We start from the raw sequence: 25,316 nt of genomic DNA on the forward strand, positions 1-25,316 counted from the left end.
CCCTTGTTTAATCTAACACTTTACAAAGAAAGATTACAATCTTGGGAACTGATTTCAAAAGACTTGCTCTTTTTGTAAGTGACCATTTATACAAAGAGCAGGCTGAAAACAGGTCTTCTGGAATCTGGCCCACAGTGTAAGCCTCTTTATAGATAGGCCTTTCACTGAAGTAAGTCGCACTGAGCACAAGTCTTTCAGAATAAAGGCAGACTTACACTGAGTGTGTCTCTTTTGGAATCTGGTCCTTGACGTATACTTTCCAGCTCTCTCATAGTTTCTTATTTTATTAAACACACATATTTAAACACTACTGCTACAGTTCAGCTTCACTGCAAGCCAACATTTGGCATTGACAAATATTTTTTTAACCTGCAATGGATTGATGAGGTCTGCTTCTCCCTTGTCTAAATAAGCATTCCCTGTGTATTTAAGAAAGAAATTTAGATTGTCAGTATGACTGGTTGTCAAAGGATTACATTCAGTGTTATTGCTTACTTGAAATATAAACTGCATAGTTAGGCAATCTGCACATATTATAAGCAAAATAAATTATTTACAGAGTAAGAAAAATAAGATGCAGTATCTTGCATATTAAGGACAGGTAGAGGAATAAGAAGAACAAATTAAGGCTAATAGATTAATGAGGTAGAAGGAGATAATAAATAAACAGATATTACCTATTACACTGAAAGGAGAACTCAGGAGAATTTTATATCATGTTTTGAAGGAGCAATGTCCATACTTACTCCATAAATAGGGTAGTGGCTGAAATGCAGATCATCTTTTATATTGATTAACTAACTACAACAGACATACATCAGAAGGGAGTGAGTTTTCATATATAGTTAGGGAAACACAACTCCAGAATTGGTAATGGACTGTGGGTTCAGATAATTGCTTAATTTAAGGGTAATTAACATTTGACCAATCAGAAGGCTATTACTGGATGACAGTAAATATACTCTAAACATGTGAAATAATAATGAATAACGGATAGTGAAAGGTGTCAGTATCCATGAAACTCTTTTTACAAATGATATTGTGTCATGTTTGGAAGGAATGAACTTAGTTTATGATAACACTGACCTGTTTTGCTTTGTATATTTATTTGTTGTAAAAGCCATGCAATAGGACTGAAACGGTACAGTTATGATGACAATGGTTAAGATAGGGCTCATCATGTTCAGTTAGATTGATACACTATCTCATCACATTTGCACTTTAGAAAGTAAATATTAGTAACAAATCCTTGGAGTTGGGTGTAACCTCTTAAAACAAGTCAGTGGAGTTGTAAGTCCTTTGAGTTGAGTGTAACCTCTAGCAACACGTCAGTGGAGTTGTATGTAACCCCTTAAAGTGTACAATACCAAAGTTTTAGTTTTTATTATGTTAATAAGTACAGCTACCAGAGATGTTTCTAGGAGATGAACACTCCTACCATGACATGATGTAAGAGTGCACCTCACCACCTAAAATAGTGCATAGACTATTGAATTACCATATTAACCGCAGTAAAATAAGACTTTAATTTACATGAGATGCATGTTGCCAACTATGGTTTTCAGGTCAAACACCATATTTTAAAAAACACTATATATTATGCTGTAGCTCTAAAACCGCAATGTCAAATTCTGCTCTTCTAAAGAGGTTGATTGTGTATGCTTAGCCAGAATATGTTGCTGTTGTATATAAGTCATTGCCCAGTATCTCCCTTGACCTTATTTTGAAGGCGTAGTCATACAGAAACATTGAATATACACTGAAACTGAAACATCAAAACACACTATAACCATTATTATGTTTTAAAATCAGTTAAAATTTAACTAAAAATTAATTTAATAGTAAAACAAAGAAGTATGAAAAGTTAACTAGTGCACTTAAATTTACAAGCCTTTGAGGAAGTGAGAAGGATGTGTAGCATACCTCCATGTGGTGAGGGGTGGACTTTGCTCCAGGGACTTTTGTACTTTTTACCGCCTCCTTTGAAATCTCACAATATTGGGTGAAGTTTGAAAATTTTGAAGAACCTGACTTTTAGTTTTGCTGAACTCAGTGGATGAGTTATATCGCATAATACCAGTTTTAGCTGGATTCTTAGAGCAGACTAAGCTAGTTTAAATCAACATAAAATAATGACTATTTGAAGCAAAATTCACCAGTAGAAAACAGAACTGGAGAGTAAGCAGAGTCAGTAAGAAGTTAGGGAAATAAGTTGGAATAAGCACACATGCAATGGTATTGAAAACAAGCTAAGGACCACCGTCAATAAAGTTAAGTACCCCAGGTAAATTAATAGATTAAAACAAATGCTGTCTTAAGTAAAATGCATTATATGGCTTAATGGCTAAGATGTTTGCCGTACAAACACAAGGTGCAGGGTTTGAGTCTCACAAGGGATAATTGGCTAGGCTTAAAATGGCTCGCAAGGGCAGTTAGCTTAGTACTGAACTATGAACTATGAACTATAAGTAGAAAAGGACTCAAGCTGAAGATGCAAGTTGTATAGCTCACAGTATATCTGGAAAAGTACTGTTTCTCAGAAGATGTAGCTGGGGGTAATAACAACCTTAACAATGACTATATGGAGACAAACTATAAATGGAACTGAAGAATGTCTGGTATAGCTCTAAGCAATTTCTAATAAGTATGAAAAATAAGCTGTTGAAAAATTAGCATCTCAGTTCACCTGTAGGTAAAGAGTGTGGCAGAAAAGGAGGCTGTGCTTTTATTTGTTTTTTATATAATTTTTGATATTAGTTCCTTATCAATACCCTCTGACTGTTAGCAGGTTTTTCCTTTCTCTTTGCTCATACAGTTTAATCTATAATTAACACAAACATGCTTAGTGACTGCACCTGCCATAATAAAAACATTTATCATACAACATTAACTCAAGGATGATCATGAAGTACTAAGAAGGAATATCTACTAAGGGTGTAGCCACAATTTTTGAAAATGTATGCTAGCTTCCAATGTGTCTCTCCCAATTCCTTTGTTGCTGCCCACACTTTACCACAGGAAATGCATGCTTTTGATAAAGGATAATTCTTTCCTGAGAATAAATCCTGAAATACTGTACTCGTCTCTCATCAGAACATCACGGAGTACAATGCATCCTCCAACGTGTACCTCACCAGGTACTTCATACAGCTTGAGACTCCACAGGGGTTCCTCACAAAAAGAATACATGAGAAAATATGTCCCATGTAGACTGTCTTTAAACCCTATCCCTTGGTCTACTACAGACTGCTGTGTGGAGATCTATGTCTAGCCTACAAGGCATCACCTGATCCCAAAATAGCATCATAAAACAAGTTCTAAGGGCCTAAACCTCATCTGTAACAAAAACAAAACATGTTAGAGGGACAGGTGTGCATCTTAAACATTAACCCTTCTCTGGAACACATGAAGCAAAGCTCTCTTCCCTAACCCTGTTCAAAAGTAACTTGAACCAGTGGATGGGAAATCACAAATTTACCCCTGGTTTAGCACCTATGTCCTAGTGGGCAGGAGCAGCCTGTGAATGGTTGATGTGTATAAGCCTTTATCATAACTGTAAAATTCCTTGGGGCATTGATATGTCAGCAATAGTTTGGTAAATTTGGGGTAAGGTTGACTAGGCTTAAAATGACTCTTGCAATGATACCTTCGTAACCACCTGTTAACCTATAAACCTATGAAATGGTAGACTTAAGAAGACACCAATTCAGCCAAGCAAGCATTCTGATAAAAAGACACAAGAAAATACACAACTTAATATAATAAACAATAATAGCTATGATATTTTATATTTAAATCTTTCTATGCAAAACAAGTAAATCATGGTTAAAAAAAAAGAGTATGCTGTAGAATATATGGTACATGGATATATCAACAGAAAATAAACAAAACCATAAAGTCTATAAATGACATCAACTAATAACTGAAATATAAATACCATAATTATATTTATTGTTTTGGCTGTCAGTCTTTTGAAGTTATTTTACTATTATCTGGACAAATTTGAAAGTAATCATCCACAACTGAAAATACTTTGCACTGTTAATCAATATAAATCACTATAATTAGAAATTAATTTTGCTAGAGAACACAGAGAAGCTACAACTGCAATGTAGTGCATGGCACACAAAATGATTATAAACTTTATTAGCTTCTTCTCTGGTTTGCTTGGGTCTGCAGCAGTCCAAGCTTTGTCATTGTGGTTAAATTTAATGTCTCAAGGCACATTTTATAGTCTGACATATGAAATATTAACATAAAACTGGTCAGAAATGTGCAAGTCAGTCAAGTAAAAATGCTTATCTTACTACTTTGTCTTCAGTCAATATGGCCATCAGAGAGTGAACAAAAGTTCAGTGATTAACTAAACAATCCTGATGTTTTAAATCAGTGACTCACTATTTCCCATTTTTCTCTCTTTTTCCTGAATTGGTCTCTCGGGCCAATAAAAACTTGATGGCTCTGGTAGCTTTATCTGCTCTGCTGTATGTTACTGATTAAAGAACAGTGCTTGCTGTGCAGTGTTCACTTTTATCGAATAGACAGTAGAAATTACTGAGCCAGGACACAGTCTACGAACATCTTTGATGCTTCCCAGAAATGGGATCTCTGACGCTTTCTCTAGTACTGGCATGCCAATAAATACCTAGCCAAGGTTATTACAATATTTTAAGGGCATATAAAAATCCTTCAGCCTTCTGTTGTCAGATAGAAAATGTAAGTTATAAAATAACTGAGGTGATCTATTCAAAGGTAAGTTGTATCACTGGCCATATTATGAAGAGATGATTTACATCTATAAGTATAATACATTCTACTCTTTTTTTAAGGTTAAATTTTATTGTACTAATTCTGTATGCATTTAGATTCCAGGGCAGTGAGACATATGGAGTTTATGTTTAAGAGGCAGTAGTTCTAGAGTTTAATAATTTTGTTTGCTGCCAGTACTATATACTTTATTGAAAGACACAAGAAGCTCCTGATATTGCAATGATGACCTGGTAAAGGACTTACATCAGTAATGCATATGTACCTTATTTAGCAAAAGCTATAACTAGCGCCAAGTTCCTAAAGCTTCTATTCTATGCTTACATTATATATTTATGAAATTATCATATCTCAGAAAAAATACAGGTATTTGTCACCTAGTGTTTGATTGTTAGAATAATACTTGCTGAAAACTATACTTGTCAAAAATGGAACATAAATTTCTGATAGTCATGTGGTGTTTTACATTTTTGACATTATATCCCCCCTTCTTGTTTTATTTCATTCAGTCTTTCATTCATTTTCTGATACCACCCATACAGTATATCCTGTTCGGGATAATAAGGCATCCAAAATCTACCCAGCAAACTACAGTATTATGGCATACAACCAGTTCTGGAAAATATTATAGTATACTGTTTCATTTTTTTGTTATTATTAATTTATTAATTCACAGATTAAAGGAATCGAGCCACCAAAAGTAATGAACACTTTATTTCAGATGCTCTAGACTGTAATGAGAAGACCATGAATATCTGTTTGTACAAAACTGGGTATTTCACACATTGGCAAATACAATGAATTTACAAAACCAGCTACCTAATCACATTCAAGGTTACACCAACTTACAGAAAAGGTATACACTTGTTTTTTTTTCACAAGTAAAGAGTGATGAACTTTTTCTTTCTTCTTCCGTTAGTAAATATAGAGGAAAGATACGACTCTGAATTATGGTGCTCAGATACATTTGGTTCTAGAAGAAAAAGCTGTAAGAAAAAGTCATCCAAGCTGGAGTTTTCACTGTGTGATACCTTAAGCCTCCTGTAGTGGGGGCCCATGGGATATAATGTATGCAAATAATCCCTTAAGGACATAAAGTGTTCCAGCTGCATGGCTTCTGAATGTCTGTAACTTTTTTTTTTTTTTTTTTTTTTTTACTTTTTAAGTCTTTATGGTTACATTCAGGCCAATAAAGCCAAGAAATGATTCCTTAAGTGAACTGATCTGCTGCAGACATATTTCAGATGCACTCCTTGTCCACAGGCATAAACAAAAATACAGTTAAACCTGTAATGTATTTAGGGTGGATATCCAACCTACATGTTTTGAAAGATGGTGTGTGTGTGTGTGTGTGTGTGTGTGTGTGTGTGTGTGTGTGTGTGTGTGTGTGTGTGTGTGTGTGTGTGTGTGTGTGTGTGAGTTTGGAGTGGAGGGGGGGGGACCTAGGAAAAAAAAACATACCACAGTATGATATCAAGATAACACCAGACAGGCAAACCTACAACACAAACTGTGGAGTTGTAAGCAACAGATCAGATACAACAAGTATTTCTTTTCCAGGAGTTTCTTGACTTCCAACATTCTGGTTTCTTTTACATTTTTACTGTGCAATGCTACCTTTATTCATTAACAATTTTTCTTTTAATTCTTATGAATGCAATGCAAAATTCTATGCTGTACATCTGTGACTTCTTTTGACTTATATCATTAATTAATTCATCTTTTGATTCATTCACTCATTGGTCAATACTTGAAAAACACATTTTAGCTTGAGATGCAGTGTAGTTGCAATCAGCATCATAATGCAGGAAAAGTTTTCTGGGAAAGATGCTAATGTATGACAGGAGGATGTACATAGTGACACAGGCACAGACATATACACACACATACATGGACGCACACACACACACACACACACACACACACACACACACACACACACACACACACACACACACACACACGCACACACACACACACATTACACATTTCAAGCATACCTATAGGCTGTCTGGAAGGTCACTGATTAACCAACATACTACATCTTTGGTCTGTGCGATAAAAAGGATCACCTGGTAAAAGTCACTAATTTTGTTGCATTCACTATTAGTGTAAGACTGCTATATGTTTAAACAGCTTTCAGAATTAGAAAGAGTTTCTATGACTGCTCTGTTCTATGTCCTTTCTCAAGACCAGGTCTGAAAATATTGACAACGTCAATGCAACACAATTCTTGATAAGCTTATTTAATGATGACATACTAAATAATATACACACTCGTGTATATTATTGTGGACAGATATTTAGCAAGATTGTTTGAATGGTCTATTTTCTGAAAATATTACTGTAGAATTGAATATCTTCCCAAGACAAGTATGACATCCAGTCTAGCTTTGTCTTAGATATGACTTTCATGCCTCAAGGATTAGATGCATATTGACCCTTCTTCCCCACAAACATTCCTTTATTATGATTTCTGATTCCCCACTGCATTATCAGAAATGCTTCAATTTTCCATGATTCTCAGTCCTATTGTTTAGACTTACCCCTATCACTGCTTTCCATTCAGTGAAGAATCTGACACTTCTTATGTGAAGGAGCCTTTAATCTATAAACATTAAAGTTTGTGGTTCAAGATACACTTTATCTCAAGTGTACTAGTTTTTAATGAGAAGAGAATGAATATCCGTTTGTACAAAACTAGGTGTTTCATGCAATGGCAAATACAATTAATCCATAAGCCCAGCTAACTAATTATACCCAAGGTTACTGTAACTTACAGAAAAGGTATAAACCTGTTTTTTTTCACAAATAAAAAGAGTAATGAGCATTTTCTTTGTGCTGTAAGACTGCATGTTTTATCTTCCTGGCTATAATGGCACTGAAGTATAGTGTGTTGTGGCACTGGTTCTGAGTTGAGCATATTACAATGAACAGATCATATACTGCTGGTTGTGCAGTTATGTTGTGTTGGACCTGCAAGTTAGTCAGGGGAAGAAAAGAGTCAACATGGGTGGGAGAGAAAGGGACATTACTGAAGTGGAGAAGAAAATAGGTTGTCTTGCCTGGGGGAAGGGACAGCAGACTGACATATGTTATGTAACAAGTGTCACTGGTAAAACACCATCACTGAGACTCACTGAGGCCAACAAAAATGGTGACCCCTGCCATGACCATGATCATAGTGCCATGTCTTTGACAGACTTGTCTAGAATGCACATGTATTCCCAATATGTGTAATGTGATAAATGTTTTATTTTTTATTTTAAAAGTATTAACTGGAGTGCAGTACTGATCAAAGATGACCTATTTCAGTCTCAGCCTGGAAATAGAAAAAGTGATATTTATATAAAAGTAAATAGGATTTTAATGAGCCTACATAACAATTGCATAGAATAATGGTTAATAGAACAATGATGTGATGAGTCCATACCTCTGAACTGTACAGATTTTAACAGAATGTCCAGATTTTTGTCTCATAATTTTGTTCTACTTCTCATAAACTTTGTGATTTTCTGGATTTTTGAGGTAATTCAGTGATGAATTAATTCACTAAATAATGATAGTCATTTGAGTTTCAGACTTCATATCCATCAGAAAATGTGTAGTGACACAATAACTTTTATTTTAAAAACTTTCTAAGGTTATAAGTGCACGATTTAAAGTTTGTCCATATTTTTGAGGCTTTGTCCCCCACATTATTTTGGCTTTGTCCAGATTTTTTTGCGCTAAGAGAATGATAGCTATGGATGGGTCTTTACAGTAATATTGTACAAATATTTCTAATAAAAACAATTTAAGTTGAGGAGAACCATTTTTATGGAATGATTTTTAAAAATAATTAGATTAAGCAGTTTTATAGAATGCATTTGCATGTCACAGAAGGTAAAATAGAGTGAAAGTAGGAAAAGTGTTTGAGAATACTGTAGTATTATATAAGGAAGCAGAGATTAGATGATATAGTTACATGACAGGTACTTACACTTGGCAGGTTTCTGGAGACAGTTCTTTAGCTGAGTTTGGAATTTGGGGAAGGTTAAGGTATCTTTTATTTGGAATGAGATGGATTCCCAAAGTTTGGGTCTAAGTATAGAAAATAGCTGATTGGTACAGTGGGATTTTGTTTTAGGGGCTGTAAAATAGGTGCAGTGATGTTCAGCTTCTGGGTCTTTTGGAAGGTATTTATCTAAACAGCTTAGCTGCTACGTATGGGGATGTCATGGTATTTAGGAGTTTGAATAGTTATGATCCTATGTGAATTTGGATCCAGTTTGCATTTCCCATACTTTTGCAGTGGTGTTCAAGCTTAGGGGAGTGGACGATTGACTTCTCTTGGGCCTTCAGTCTTTGTGTTCTTGCACAGTGGGATATAGGTTTAATGAATGATAAGGAGAATGAATAGACAGGTTGTTGGCAGGAGCAGGACTAAAAACAGCTGTGTGGAATAGGATAGAAACATGATGTAGGAATAAAAACAACTTTGTAGAATAGGATAGAAACATGATGAGGTGGGAACCTGGAGAAGAAGAAGACAGTTTAGGAAACGGATGTAAAAAGATGGCTAGGATGAGGTGGAATGGCACAGCTGGAGAAACTTGCCTGGAGATGGCAAGTAAAACAGGTTAAGCATAAACTGAAGGAGTAAGATAGTGCACTAACAATTCAATAACAGCTGAAGAATGAAGACAGAATAGAAAGGGGAACTGAGTAGAGCCGTTATATATACATCAAGATATGGGAGGGCTAGGGGTGTAGGTTATGAAGGGAGAATGTGTTTGTTTCCATGTAGCTGCATTGCAGTATGATTAATAATTGCAAACTGAGAGATGCTAAAGTACATTAAAAATAATTAAAACTTATAGTTCTGGATAGAGATTATATACATTCTACTAAATGGGAAATGCTGAAGTACCGTAAAAATAATTATTTTTTTGTTGTGGATTGAGATTCTATGTATTATATCTACATTTGGTATTTGTAAAAAATAAATAAAAATTATATACAGAAAAAAATGTCAGTTTCTGCAGTTCTCCTAAAACTGTACAATGCAATTAAAAAACATTATTAAAGAGACATATTTAGATTAGTCAAAAGCAATTTTTACTCTCACACATAACTCAGACCCCCTTTTTGTCAGAAGTTACTATCCCACTTCATTAACAAATCTTAATATTAGAATATGCACTGCCATCTTAGTTAAAAGAGTAGCACATGACTATGTTATATTTAAGACTCAATAAGCTTTCAGGGACTTGAAACATACTCATTGCAATAATATAATGTTGGAGGTGTTTTTTTTTTACTTCTTTATTTCTTTGTCATAACACAAACAACCATAATTAACTAGCCTTTTTCAGGCTTGACACAAGTAAAATTCAATTGAGTATGCTCCCTTTTTCTTTAGAGTATCGAAGAGTATCATTTTCCCAGGTAGTTATATTCATGCTATTCAAATCCTGTATGGTTTGGAGTCTGTAATGAGAGTTAGCATGTTTTTATAATGACGTAGTTAAGATGATGTTCCATAGTTGTCCTTAAACTTACTGGGCTGATGCTAAATGATATTTCAACATATCTGAATTTCAATCAGACTTTTAAGCTCAGATATACTGGACTTGCCTTACTGATGCGTGATGAGTATTCAAGCATTCTAAGCAATATACACGGTAATTTAAAAAATAAAGGCTATAACAAGGATCAGATGCATTTCATTTAACAAAAAAATGAAGTGACATACCTCTCTCCCACATTTGGTCCTCAAGCCTGTGCATCTGCTCAATGAACAGGGCATGATTCCAGTTTCAGTTTTCATAGCCTGAAAAAAGTAAAGAGCAAATATGAATAATGTAGTCCTCAAATAAATGGGATATACATTGCTCAGATCAGGTTCTAAAAAACTTTACTTTTGAAAAACATCAGCTAATCACCATATACATTTGTAATGTTACACATGGGTTTTTACATTTATGAACACAAAGAGGAAGACATGAGATTCAAACCTGCAATATTAACACACATCCAGACTTTAACCTTGACACCTACCTATTTAGCTAATCCAGCTAGACTAAAAGTGCATGTTGTGAATCTAGTAAAAAGACTTGGGGTTATGACATAACCTGGATGGGAGAAGTGTTTCTTACATGGATCATGGCTTATGATTTAAAAAAATGAACAATTGCTGAAATATCATTTAGCATCAAGTCATGTTTTCTGCAGACAGTTTTTGAAATGCAGGCCACAACCTAAATGATAGTCAGTTTGTGTATTGGTTGCACATTTTTGAGGTGGGTATTTTACATACAAGTCTGTAGTGCTTTGACTGTTGTTTATAATGTATGTATTGGTGTACTTTCATGTGTTTCCCAGTGACTGATCTGTTATGCATAGCCTGCTTATTCAGAGACTGAATGGATGTCTGCTGTTGTCACTGTTCCCACTGTTGTTTGTAGATTGGGTGGCATGTCTTTCAGTTCAATATTGGCACTCCATCTGCCTAGACCACCCTGGGTGTTTTTGTTACAACATACTTGTTTTTTATTTTTATTTTACATTTGTTAAGCAGGAAAGTCCGACTTGGAACAAAGCCAATTTTCAGCAGAGACCCAGGGAGAAAGGCTCCAGATGCATGTCTTTGTAACATGGGAGGAAACCGGAGCACCCGGAGGAAACCCACACGAATGCAGGGAGGACATGCAGATTCCACACAGAAGGCACCCCAGCCGAGAATCAAACTAGCGAATCTCTTGCTGTGAGGTGACAATGCTACCGCTGTACCACTGTGCCATCCTTTAGGATACTTGTATCCTGTGTTTGTGGATACTTGTGCAGAGAGGCATTTCTTTGCAACATTTCATAATCAGCAAGCCTCATCGGATGCTTGCATTTTGCAGACTACCAATTGTTAATTATTGTAGGAATGTCATACGTACAGTTGTGCACATACAATACTGTTAGTACATCATATAATAAATTCTAATGTAATGGTTGAACATTATAAGTATTTGTTATTGTTGCATTCATTATATTGTTGTGGGTTCAACCAATTGCCATGCCACCTGGCTCAGATGTTTGTCTTATGGCTTGTCTAGTTTCCACAATATCGTCATCTCACTTTGTCTTCATTTTAACAATGTCACTTGGTGGCTGTTTATATCACCCTTCACATGTGGACACTATTTACATTCACATGCAGACAGAATTGCTCAGGGATCACAAGCAAGGGAAAAAGAAAAGAAATAACATTGTGTTGTCAGACACTCAGATGAACAGCTTACTGAAGCAGACAACATTATTAAACAGTGCAAGTCCCAATAATAATGTTATTTTGATGTTGACAAGCTTTTATTTTGTCAAATTTTAGTTATGCTAATGTGGTATGAGGCAGTGATGGGCGTAATTCCATTCAAATGCCAAGATATGTTACATGTGCTTGTTTTGTGTATGCTATTTGCCATGCTTCATGCTGGCCAATATTCAAATGTTCAGGTAATGCCATGATTTCCACTGGTAAGCTGTATTATACATGCCATTGCATGGCCTGGACTGAACTGCTCACACAGGTGATGGATTTCTCCCTGACATGTTCTTTTATTGGACATGTCCATAACTATAGATAAAGTGATACAGGGAAGGTGTTGTGTGCATTAAAAGACATTCCCTAGCAGTAACTGTGTTGATTATAATTGTGCTACTTGCTAATGTTTGCACCATTTCAAACTGGACTGTGTTTTAAATAAGTTGTTTGATGCATTTTACTACACATTCAGTATCATATTTGCATTTGTATAACTCATAAGTGGATGGGATGTTAATTAAAATCTGTTAGATTGCAGATGTGCACATCAGTTTCATTTTGAGGTCAGACATGGTCTTCATGGGAATGTGCGGCATGGTAGAGATTTGCATTTCATTTCTGTTGTTTTTTTTGCAATTCATTTTGGCAGAGCATGGAAATCCATGGACAATCATCGATCAGACACAGATGATAAGCACATGCCTGCCCAGTGATGGGGTCCCCAGATGATGATGATGATGATGATGATGATGACAATGACTAGGAAGCTGAACCCCCACCTGCACTAGCCATCATGCCTGCAACACCCTGGAGGAGACAGCACCAGGACTAGGACAGGGATGATTGCCAGGACAAGATCAGGGAGGTTGTGAACAATGCGTTTTGAAGACAGAGGAGGGACATGCTATGGAACTTCTTCACAGATATGGCACAGGCTATAGGTGACTCATTCAGGCAGCTCAGGAGATCCTTTGTGAGGCTCATCCTCATCAGTCTGGTCACTCAGGTCTGTAAGTGCTGACTGTGTGCTCCAGTTGTGTTATGCTGCCAACATGCTGATTGCCATATAATTGTTTGGACAGTATATGTATTCCTGTGCATTCATACCATGTAGTTGACATGCTTATGTGTTACATGTGCAAACATGCCATGCAGATGTCATCATGTGACATTTAATTATGTTTCAGTGTGTACATGACACACATTAATGCATGACACTTTTCCCTCACATTCAGCTGTCCATGGTTCGTGGCAATTAACCTGCAGCTTGTGCTGCAACAATGTTTTTACTGAAGGAAACAGGCAACAGACATTGTCCATAGTCCAGCACTACCACTGTGGTATGGTTCAGAGCTGTGTATTGCCATATTGTGTATGTGCAACAGAAGGACATGTCATTTCCCATGTGTTTTGGATGACAGTTGTCATGCTGTCCCACTGGCATAATGTGTTGTTTTGTGCCATGTGTTGGCAATGCTAATGCCATGTGGGGTCAGATACAGGTATGTCATACCTATGGGCAGTCCTCCTTTTCTGACTGCATTGAACACCAATATAACATTAAGCTATACACTGTGGTAAGGACAATGTATTCTGTATCAGTACATTATGCTGTGTTTGCTGTATGCTACATTTCCTCATCCATTCCTTAGTCACATAAGTTCACACTTTCTGCCAATAACTGCACACACTAACTGATGATTCTACATTTCCACACATTGTCCGATCCACACTAACGCACAATTGTACCTTTGACATGTGAGCATTCACTGACTTATCATTGATGTGCTGTAATGATGCCAGCAAGTGTGTGCTCTGCTCATTAATGAGCAATGTACATGATGCACACTTGCAATTGTGTATTCAGCATTGATATGACAGGATAAGTGTATGTGATTGAAGTTCTTAGCTTGCTTACCTATGCCTGTTGATGTTACATGACTGCACATTACTGTGTATGTGTGATTTATACATACCCATTTCTGTGGACATCAGTGGTCAGTCTGGACACGTGACATAAATTTGCCATTTGCTTAAATGTATTTTGAGTTAGCTTCAACAGCACCCTGTATGCTGCTCACATGCATTTGCAATCTATAAACCTACCTTATTGTTTTTCCCTGATGTGGGCCCAGGTTGTCCACTTCACTTCCACCTTCATATTTACATAATATGTTTTGCAGATATGATAACTTTTTTCAATTATCAATGATTGCCATATATTATATTGTTGATATGGTGAACATGTGTTAAATGTATAGCCACTTCACTGACGCAGGACATCTGCACACACATTGCTGGCTACTGCTTGCAATACATCCTTGTTTAATGTCCTTCTTTTTATGCTCAAATTAACCTATCTCATTTGGTGTGAGATTGGCCGTACTCATCCATCAATCCAGAACCCCTCTTTACCAGTTTTGCACATGGGGTCAGGGTGTCACATCTTCAGTGACAATCATCTAGAGCTAAGGTTTACACCACTGGGTGGCTAGGCCTAGAGTAGCAGCTCTTTCAGACCATACACTAGCACGCACACTCACACCTATGACCAATTTAGAGTATCCATTCCACCTACTGCATGTCTTTGCAATGTGGGAGCACCCAGAAGAAACCCACGCAAACACAGGGAGGACATGCAGACTCCCACACAGAAGGCATCCCAGCTGGTAATTGAACCAGGGAACCTCTTGCTGTGAGGCAACAACAGTATATTGTTTCACCCCTTTTGGCCTTACTCATCACATGGTCAATAATTATATATTACCCTTCATGAGAACAACTGGGATCATACCATAAATATTTTGAGGAGACCTATCCATTGGTTAAAACATTTAAGAGCTGCTTCTGTCCATTAGTAGTACAGGAGGGCAGTTCTGGGGTAAATTTTTTGTTTCCCAACCATAGATCCAAGTTGTACTTGACTAGGGACAGAGATGAACTTTGTTTTATGTAGACGGGGAGTCTGTTCCAGAGCAGTGGTATCCTCTGCAAGATAAACGTGTCCATCCATATCATTCTGTTGATGTAGTAAAAGAGGTTTAGATCCCTAGGCTGAGTATTTCAAATATCATTTGACTTATTGATGTGCAGTACATCCATCAGTATTGGGTCAGAGGATGCCTTGTAAGCCAGACACAGGTCATCTCTTTGCAGTCTGTAGGATACCGAGTACAGTGATAGGACTTTGTGTCAGTCCACATTGAACATATTGTTTAGGCCTTTGTATCTTTATAGAAAGTACCTGTATGGGCATTCCAGTTGTTGCTCGTGTCTGGGCAGCATATCTCTTAGCTGTGCAGATTTTCACAGAATGTCCAGATTTTTTCCTCATATTTTTGGTCTGCTCCTCATAAAATTTGTGTCTTCATAACAAACTACAGAGGACTGAAGTCTCTAAATAACGACATACATTTGAGTTTCAGACTTCATATATTTCAGAAAATGCAAGCTAACACAAAACCTGTTATTCTAGTTACTTATTTTTTTTTTGAGAGTAATATTTAAAATCAGTCCTTTTCTGTGCCTTGCCCCTCCATTGTTTATGACCTTGTCCAGATTTTTTGTGTTAGGAAGTTAAGAGCTATGCTGGGGAGATACATGACAAAGGGGGCATTATACTCAATGACTGGCCCGATGAGGGCTGAATAAACGACATCCTTTTTAGTCCTGGAAAATAACTAGCAAATTTATATTCTTAATGAGTGTTAACTCTGCCCTAGTGACAGTAATTAGGTTAGTCATAGACAATATAACAGAATTAAACAGGTTATAAATTCCTCCAGTTATTTCCTTTCTTTAACCCCCCCCCCCCCAACTTGTCAAGTATTTCACTCAATGCTGCTAACACATGTCTTAGCAGGTTTGCATCATAGACAGTGCTGGGCCTACTAGTTCTAGTGTTTTGTTAAAGCAGGTCCCCGTAGGGTGCACCACTAAATACACACATCTCCTATCAAGTGGAAACAGCATGATATTGAGTGGCACAATCCTGTTGTCTGTTTCCACCAGCATGTCCTGTGTGCACCTTGAAGACTCCTCAGAAAATGTCTGTCATATCTCCTGTAGGAAATTTTTATGTGTATAAACTGTGGTAGTTTTTGATGCTGTAAGTTATGAGGGCATGCAAATAACAATATGCACTCTGTTGGTAATGTCATGAAAATGGTAACAATGTGAATCTTTATTTTATCTGTTGCACTTGTAGAGCAAATGGAATGTTAAAGCACATATGCTTGTACAAACATTGATGTATCATCTGCACATGACCTTACTTCTGTGAATATCAAAACTTATAAAATGCATGGATAGTTGATAACAAAGAATGATATTGCTAATGACGGCATTTTGGAATACATGGGATGGCTTCTGTAATGAAGCATGGATGAGACTTGCAACCAAAGTGACCAAGAAAAAGGTTATTCACACACACACGCACACACACACACACACACACACACACACACACACATACACACACACACAGATGTATTTTTTATGCATAGAGAAATATTTTGGAAAACTTGAGAAGAACTCCAAAAATAACAACAGTGTCAACAAAATATAAAGTATTGAATGTATTACAATGATTTATTTTGAGTTGGTTGACGTTTCATTTTTCTTCAGTGTCAAGGCTCAGCATCCTGTTTGATCACTTTAGTATTGCCTGAAACTTGTCGTAGCAACATATTATGTTTCAAATGTGTGCCCTCAATGATCTTCAGACAGACACATAGCAGAGAATCGGTGTCTGAATGGAGAGATGAAAGGTCAGCAAGGAAAGGAGAGAAATAGTGCTGAAACTGAATTCATCCTCAAGTCTTGGTGAGTACCTTCGTGAGGTGGACCCTGTTTTCACAAAATCTCACCAAGGTGACACTGATATAATATAGACTGTATTTATATAACATATAATATCATGGACAGAAGTAGGTCAAAAATTAAATGAGATAGCTGGGTGCGCAAGACCCAGGATACAAGGTGTCCAGTCCTGGTAGGTGCACTGGTGCCAGGACTGGAAATAATGACAGTGTAGAATCTTCAAAATATGGAAACATTCCTACAATGATGCCAGGCCAGACCCAGGAGGAGGATGGGACCCCCTGTTGTAGATGAAAGTAGCAGTCCACAAAAATCACACAAACTGACAGGCCAAAGAAGAGCCATAAAGACAATAGAGTGAATTATTGAGGATAACAAAGAAATTATGTATTGTTACTATAATGCCAAAAGCCCAGAATATCCAGACACAAGATATACAAAACAATTGAGAGAAATTAGAGGAAAGAAAAATACTTCTGCAAGAAAAACTGTCAGAAGCTTCAAATTAAAATTTGCATTCATTAATACAACAGATTTGTGAAAAACAGTATATAGATAAAGAAACTTTGATCTGTTTGAAAAAAGAAACATCTGAGGAAGTTCAAAAATATAAACAACAAAGCCTAGAGATATTTGAACAATATAAAAATGAAATATGGGCATGGAAAAGAAAGAGAGATTTGATATGGTGCAACATTTATACAAAGGAGAAAGCCAAATTAATCAATATAAAGCAGGCAGCCCCAAAGATATTCGAAGAGAAATACAAGCAAAGGCATCTGGATATGGAAAATTTTACAATATAATATCACAAAGATGGATCGTAGAAAAGAAGATTAGTAAAGTAGAAGTTGAAAAAACAGAAGTTGAGGTTATGGCATGCCTGCGAAGTGAAGGATTCAGTGTAGAAGGTCTAATACAGGTTACAACACAGCATGATGACAACACAGCATGATGGAGTATGTTCCAAAGAAAGTAGAAACAGGAAGATCAAGAAATATCTGAAGAGGAAATATGGACATGGGAAAGATAAAGAGATTTAATATGGCGTAATATTTATGCAAAGGAGAAAGCAAAACTAACCAATACAAAAAGAGCAGCACCAAAGATATTTGCAGATAAATACAGGCAAAGGAATCCAAACATGGAACATGTTACAATACAAAAAATACAAAGGCAAAGAGGAAAAGTAGAAAAGGAGATTAGTAATAGAGAAGTTAAAGAAATAGAAACTGAGGTTATGGAGTACCTGCAAAGTGAAGGATTCAGTGTAGAAAATCAAATGCAGAAAGCACCACAACAGGATAGAGCAATGGATATCCAAATTAAGGGGAAACCAGTGGAACATGAAGCAATTCGTCAGGTGCCATATCAAGATATTTTGTAGCCTTCCACAGGAAATTAGTATAAACATTCACTTGAAGCTAGACAGCAAGTAAATGAACAGGAAACTGTGGAAACTCCGATGCAGTAAATGTTGAGGAGTGATAGGCCCATAAGTTCCTATATGACAGAGCAACAGATGGCACGGGATGAAATTGAAGAGAAGGTGCCACAGGAAGATGCTACAGAACATTCTACAGAATGCCCACAGAAATGGAAAACAAGTGATATGCCCTTAGTTTGGAAGAAAATGAGCTAAGAGAAGAGTTGCTTGATTTAATAGGCACGGATAGATATATTAAGACCAATGAGAGAAATAGACTGCAGAAGGTCAATAAAACCCAAAAAGTCAGAAGTCTGATAAAGCAAATGAATGCAGTAATTAGAACTGTCCATAGAGATCTATGTGCTATAACAGAAATAAACAAGATATATTACTGTGCTAATAAATTAATAACTGATAAAATTCTACCACAAGAATACAGGGTAACGAGAAAAAGGAAGGGGTGGAATCGAATACAATCATGGACATATCGAATATGGAAAAATATATAAGACAAGAAGTGTCACTTTTAGAAGACTATTGAAGAGGGAATAGATCAACAAAATTACTAAGAAAGATAGATGTGATTAAAGCAATGCACAGTATTAGAATAGACCAGGATCTATCATGCACTATCGCAAATAACAGACTAAAAATTTCAGCACAGGTGGAAAAACTTAGAAGATACACAGATAAATATAAAGCAAAAGTAAAAAATAAGCAATTTATTGATGACCTAAAAAGTTTTATAGAGAATTGGGAAATAAGGTAAAAGGAATTGAAAGACTGCCAAAAAAAAGAGGAAGTAGATACATTTTGGAGAAGTATCTTTGAAGATCCTGTGGAATATAACAAAGATGCTAAATGGATAGGAGAAGTAAAAGAATGAATAAAAAGTGTAAAGGTGCAGGATATGAAATTGGATGAAGTAACAGCCAGAGAGATTGAGACAAAGTTAAGAAAAGCCTCTAAATGGATAACCCCAGACCTAGATGCAGTACCTAACTTTTGGTTAAAAGTGTTAACATCTTTTCACAAGGATTTAGTCATGAGTAAGAACTATTTATATGTGCACCTTGAACAGACACCAACCTGGCTAACAACAGGCAAAACAATGCTCCTTCTTAAGAGTGAACCTGCAAGCTAATCTAAAATTTATAGACCAATAACTTGCCTTCCGATGACATATAAACTACACACGGGAAATAATGCTGACAAAGTTTATAGTCATTTAGAAGAAAACTCAATTATGGCAGTAGAACAAATGGGGAATAAAAGAAAGTCATATGGAGCAAAGGATCGTTCGTTGTTAAATAAAGTCATACTGGAGAAGTGTAAAAAAGGGAAGAATTTAAGTATGGCATGGATTGACTAGAAAAATCATTTGATAGTATCCCACATTCATGTATAAAACAGTGCTTAAAATGTATAAGATACACCCTACACTGATCAACTACATTACAGTGACCATGAAACAGTGGCAGACCACTTTACAATTAAGCCCTGATAAAGGACAAATTGTTATCCCAGGGATAAAAATTCAAAGGGAGATATTCCAGGGTGATTCACTGTCACTGTTGCTGTTCTGCCTTGCAATTAACCCATTATGCTGTTTACTTAACAACTTAGGCCATGCTACAATTTGGTTAATAAAAAACAAGTGTCAAGACTTCTCATCTTCTCTTTGTCAATGATTTAAAATTGTATAGCTCACCAGACGAGGAACTGAAAGCATAGCTGCTGGTTGTCAACACTTTTTCAGATGATATAAAAATGTCATTTGGTCTTGAAAAGTGTGCAAAAGCAACCTTTAAAGCAGGAAAACTGCAGCACCAGGAAAACATTAGTTTAGGACAAGAATGTGATATAAAAGAACTTGAGCAAGAGGGAATGTATAAATATTTGGGAATTGATGAAGGATCAACAATAAAACCTGAGCAAATGTGAATAAAACTCAGTAAGGAATACTTCAGAAGACTTAAATTAATCCTGAAAACAGCATTGGCATCTATGAACAAAATCCAAGCTATGAACCAATTTAGTCTTCCTGTCCTAACTTACAGTTTTGGAGTGATTGACTGGCCCCAACACATGTTGGATAGATTAGATAGGAAAACAAGAAGGATGCGTCATGCTCACCAAATGATTTATAAATATCAGTGTATACCAAGATTATATATTCCCCATTCTGAAGGAGGGATGGGCCTCCTTGAAATTGATTACATGCATAGATCTGCAATCATTGGACTCCACACATATTTGCTGACCTCACAAGACCCAATTGTAATGAAAGTCCTGAAACATGAGGAGAATAAATCTAAGATGACTTCTCTGCTTAATTTAGCAGAAGCATATCGGCGTCAAGCAGAAATGGAACTCAAACCAGAAGTAGATAAAAATCAGGCAGAAACTGAATGTGCCAAAAAAACAAAAGAAAAAATATAAGGTGAAGGATCAGATGAGAAGGCAAGAAATGTGGAAAAAGCATAAATATAGTTGCAAGTGTAGAAAACGTCTGGAACAACCTCATGTTGATCAGGAACAAACAAAGAAATGGTTAAGGATAGGCAAATTCAAACCAATAGATGAAAGGTTAATATTGGCAGCCCAAGACAGTGGGATATGTACACTACAGTTTACAAAGTCCATTGAACATGTGGGAGAAACAGACAAATGTAGGTTTTGTAAAACAGAATTGGAAACAGTCGCACACCTCATTGCTGGTTGTAACATACTAATGGCAGAAGGACTGCATACTGAAAGGCATAATAATGTGGCAAGACTGTTGCCCTGGGGATTGTGCAAACATTATGGTACTGAACTGGCAGATAAACATTGAAACCAAGCCACAAAAGAATCATAGAAAACAGTTCAAAAGATAGATGCTAGAAAACCAGATATAGTGGTCCAGGAAAAGAAGACAAAAGTAGCACTGATCATTGAAATCTCCACACCCAGTCACTACTGTGTCCTGCATACAGAGAGACACAAAGTCATAAAATATCAGGATTTGCAGACAGAAGTGAGAGCAATGTGGAAGAAAGATACCCAGACAATTCCAACAGTAGTAGGAGCAACAGGTCTTATAAAAAGAGTCTACAATCATAATTAGATCTGCTACCAATACATGTAACTCCATACAAATTGCAGAAGGAGTCATTGCTGGGCACATTACGGGCGCTGCAAAGAGCACAACTAGCTGACATCAAAGAGTGAAACAATACTAATTTCATGAACTTTAATCGTACTTTGACTTAGGTATGGGGTCCATTCCCATATTAGAAACCCAAAAGACCTGAAGAAATAAAAAAAAAAACAGAGTAAGATGATATATTTTGTTTTCATTTTTTCATTAACTAAGACTAAGAGCTGAGAATATATAAGAGATGTGAAGAGACAAAGCTCCTGGCCCCCAAAAGGAGCTGCAGAAATACATATTTTAAATTGTCTTTATTTGCATGAGTACTTGTGTTCCTCAAGTAAATATGTTCAGAGTGTTGTTTTCCTGAGCCAAAGATTAGTGGGTTCAAAGCTTTTTTTTTCTCATGTTGTTCTTTTTTTTCTTTTTTAACTGACTTGCAGTAATTTTCAAAGGCTACCCCTGGCATATTATTGCAGAGGGCTAATGCTCTGTGTAGTTGGTGAGCTCCTTCTTGTTCTAAGGGTATAGGTTTCAAAGCTTTTTCCTCTGTTCTTACAAATTTTAAGTGAATTGGAGTAACATTTAATGAGTGTGCCTGGTGTCTAGTGTTATGCATCTTTCATGATGCAAAATCTGTTGTTTTAATTAACTAAAAGTAATATTTCAAATACCCGCTGTTTAGTGACCCCCCCATCATACATCTTTCATGATGCAAAACTGTTGTTCTATTACTTTTTTAAGTTAGTTTACAGCAATACTTAAAGAGTAACTCTGTTGTCCAATGCCCCCAATGCCCCACATCTACTGTGCTGCAAAACTGATGTGCTACTAACTTTTTGAGTGACTTTAGAGCAATAATCACATTATCTTGGTGTTTGGTGTTCCACCCCAATATTGCATAATTTATTTGTAAGTGTAAGTTTGCACAGAAGTATGACAGCCCTCCCATGTGCAAACACACACTCACCCACACACACACACACACACACACACACCAGTAACAGGAAAACTATTTGGAAGGAATAGTAATTAAACTGAAAGAGGAATGCAAGAATTTTGTAAAGAAATCTCTACATACCTCTTAGTGCTATGGCAATAGAAACTGACATCCTAGCAGACTTTTCCATGTAATATTTTATTCAGGGTAATGCTGTTACAACTGGAAGACTTAGCATGTTTAGTGTTAATCAGTGTAGTCACATTCCTATGAAAATTCATTACTGCATGAAGACTTGACTAAATCAAATGGATTTCCTTTAATTGTATGCCATTTAACTCATGCTTGACTCCTCTAAATTAAAAGCTCACAAAGCTCAGGAGTCCACTGTCTCATAATAGTGATTATCCTGAGGCTGCAAAACACATAAAAACATTTTTTATAGATGCAAGGCTCCCTACACCCCCACCATGCGGGCAAGTCCCCATACTGCTGATAGCTAAGTATATCTACTTCAAGGTCACACAAAGTCAGAAAGGAGTAACAAGGAGAAAAACAAAAGTAAAACTCATCTTTTCCATCTTTTTAATCCCATAATGCACTCAATGTGTGACCTAAGCAGCTCTTATCTAAAAAAACATTGGTAACAGGAAACCTGTAATCTTCCTTTTTCAACATTCCTAGATGTGTCCCATGAGGTAAGTGCATAGTTTTCTCATTAAGTTGTAGATGGAATGATTAGAGAACGATATATATATATATATATATATATATATATATATATATATATATGTGAAAATTAAAAAAGTGTGTAACAGTACAATAGTAGTATTACATCATATTTTCATTAGGGACCATAATGTCATTCTAATGAGTTTCCTTTAACAAAGCATTGTTAATATTTTCATGGAACGTGAAGAACAAAAAGCTGGGTGCAAAGGAAAATGAGGATACGGCACACGTTCTTCAAGCATACTTTGTTAACAAAATGTGCTGCACATAGAGCACTGTGAGAGGGTGGGCAATCATAACCAGCTTATTACGTGTTTGAGACCCAGTTAAGCCAAGAATGTTGGCATCCATGTCAAGAACACATAATAATGGGTTATAATTAGACACCCAATCATAATTCTTTGCAGTGCATGGAAATGAACCTGCTCCATGTACCACTTGTTAGCTCAGTAACATATATGTGGCATGGAATATCACACCTCTAGCAGCCTACACACACCTTGTATTCAAGAGCAATTTCTGAAACGTAAACTTAAAAAGTATTAAATAAACAAATGTAAATATTTTGTGAATAATAAAAGCTATTGAAACTGTACAAACAGCAATGCTATCACTAAGAATTACTCTTGACATTGATAGTCAGTGAAATCATAATCTTTTCTATAAATACTGCAATATACTATAATCTACACAAACCCCAAATCATATTTTTCTAAACATTCACAAATTTTCATATCTTGAAAACTATATAACCTAGACATACATTGTCAGAATATTTTGTTAACCAGATATAAGCTTTTACATCCATTTATCCATGACAACAAGAAATTCCTCTATAAGTACATATTTATTGAGATATTTACAGGTGTTTGAAAATCTATGATTAATTAAATATTTAGCAATACAAATAATACTGGATATCTCTCAAGATATGGAAATTATAGCACAAAGACAGTTTTCATCAACAACATCTAAGGTTTCACCTTATGTTGTGCAATGGTTTGTAAGTCACTTGGTATTTGGAGTATTAAGTACATATGGACATATTGCTTATTTTCATAATTACTAACAAACAACAAACAGTATAGTGTGACATAAACCAGCACTGATAGAGAGCTGTCCTGTCTCCCACATTGGTGTTTCACACCATGCACCACAATAGAATGTAGGTCTCTCAGTTATGAAAATATGAACACAAATATGAAAATATAAAAAAAGTGGCAAAATGATTTATTTCTTCACTGCAGGACATCTTAGAATAACATTCACAGTGTAATTTTGTTAATAACTCTTTGCCCTTGCTAATAGTGCCTATATACGCTGGTAAATCACTAAGTGAAAGAAGCCAGACCCAAAATATTTCTGGATGCCGTAAGTAGGTATGAGTGTGGAACAGAAGAATACAAAAAATGTGTTATAGGCTTGCGTGAGTTAGAGAGAAACGAAAACAAAAAAAAATGCGAATTGCTGTCACTATGGCAGTAGCACCGTGTTTTATGCTACAGAAAATTAAAGATAAATTATGAGCACAGGCTGCAGGTAGAAACAAATCTGTTTTCAATTCTGTAGCTTTCATGTGCTTGTCAGTACTAGCAGATTTAATTGACTAACATGATACATGTGATCTTAACAAGTGAAGCAGGGGGTGCTTCACAATTGTTAAGAGGTCTTGTGCTATAGAAGTGCTTAACTAAGCCGTCTTTTTCCTGCTATCAGAGCATAATCACCATGCTCCATTTACTACAAATGAAATAATATTTGAAACATGGCTTATAACAATATTAAAACACTCTCTACACAACATCATATGCAGATTAAAAAAAGAGAATAAAATCTGAATAATATAGGGGTAGACAGGGAAAGGAACCAGTTAACTCTGCAATGTAAACAATACATAAAGACCCAATGTGAGTTAGTTTCTGCTCTCATAATAATTTTTAAAGCTAAAAGCACTTTTTTAACAGATCTGAAACTGCAAAGTCTTTTGTCGTGATGTTTTCTATTGCAAGTTGCAGAACAGTATCTGTTTGAGCTTAGTACCATCTGTATATACATCCTACCTTTATTCCTTGCCTGTAGCTAGATATTGGTATATCTGTTCATTACTATGTTTCATATTGTATGTATATCTAATGTTTGCTGGAGTATGTATTATTTGCTATTGTATCTATATTCAATTGCTCTTCATGTACTCTGC

The sequence above is a fragment of the Protopterus annectens genome, chromosome 5.part0 (assembly GCF_019279795.1).
Source record: "Protopterus annectens isolate FY-2018-M chromosome 5.part0, PAN1.0, whole genome shotgun sequence".
Lineage (NCBI taxonomy): Eukaryota > Metazoa > Chordata > Ceratodontiformes > Protopteridae > Protopterus > Protopterus annectens.